This window comes from Colobus angolensis, unplaced genomic scaffold, assembly GCF_000951035.1.
Source record: "Colobus angolensis palliatus isolate OR3802 unplaced genomic scaffold, Cang.pa_1.0 Scaffold31, whole genome shotgun sequence".
Classification (NCBI taxonomy): domain Eukaryota; kingdom Metazoa; phylum Chordata; class Mammalia; order Primates; family Cercopithecidae; genus Colobus; species Colobus angolensis.
In genome coordinates this window covers 882,451-883,455 of record NW_012116377.1, presented here as the reverse complement: position 1 = coordinate 883,455, position 1,005 = coordinate 882,451, and the positions used below count along the sequence as shown (strand labels likewise).

The 1,005-nt window shown below is 34.7% G+C and overlaps 1 protein-coding gene across 3 annotated transcripts in view; it reads right to left on the bottom strand.

The window, feature by feature from the left end:
* ZNF420 (zinc finger protein 420) overlaps positions 1–1,005 on the bottom strand; it is a 67,390-nt gene that overhangs the window by 58,565 nt on the left and 7,820 nt on the right. The window lies entirely within an intron of this gene.

Here is a 1,005-nt window from a genome sequence, read left to right as displayed (position 1 = left end):
GGGAGGAAAAAAGAACCAAAATTTCCAAGGCCCTGCTTTTTTTCTTAAAAGTACTTTAAAAAGGAAATTTGTTTGTATTTTTTATTTACATTTTATACTTTTGTACATATTGTTAGGGTCAGCCATTTTTAATGATCTCGGATGACCAAACCAGTCTTTGGAGCATTCTCTGTCCTACTTCTGTCTTTATTTGTGGTGTGACCATGTTCATTATAATCTCAAAGGAGAAAAAAAACCTTGTAAAAAAAAAACAAAAATGACAACAGAAAAACAATCTTATTCCGAGCATTCCAGTAACTTTTCTGTGTATGTACGTAGCTGTAGTATAAGTAGTTGGTTTGTATGAGATGGTTAAGAAGGCCAAAGATAAAAGATTTCTTTTTTTTCCTTTTTTGTCTATGAAGTTGCTGTTTATTTTTTTTTGGCCTGTTTGATGTATGTGTGAAACAATGTTGTCCAACAATAAACAGGAATTTTATTCTGCTGAGTTGTTCTAACAAAAAAAATAAAATAAAATAACCTATGTTGTTTTTTAAAGGGGGGTGTGGGAGAGGTGGGACAAGAAATAGGGGTATAGATGAAACATGTTTAGCCATAAATTGATATGTGTTGAAGCTGAGTGATGGATAGGCTATATGGGATACATGACACTACACTTACTTCTGCATATGTTTTAACTTTTTCCATAATAAGTTAAAGAAAAAGACTTGAAGAATGGACTCCATATATGAACGATTCATTCCAGAGGATGGTTTTTCCAGTCATTGTTATTTTCTCCTTTGTGTCTTTCTTTTTGTATTTTCTGAATCATGTTGGCATGATTTAGAAACTACTTTGATATCAGAAAACAAAGAAACAGCAGCCTCCTGAAACTCTAAACAAGGTAATGTAATAGTTTTAAAAACAAAAGATTGGGCCAGGCGCGGTGGCTCAAGCCTGTAATCCCAGCACTTTGGGAGGCCGAGACGGGCGGATCACAAGGTCAGGAGATCGAGACCATCCTGG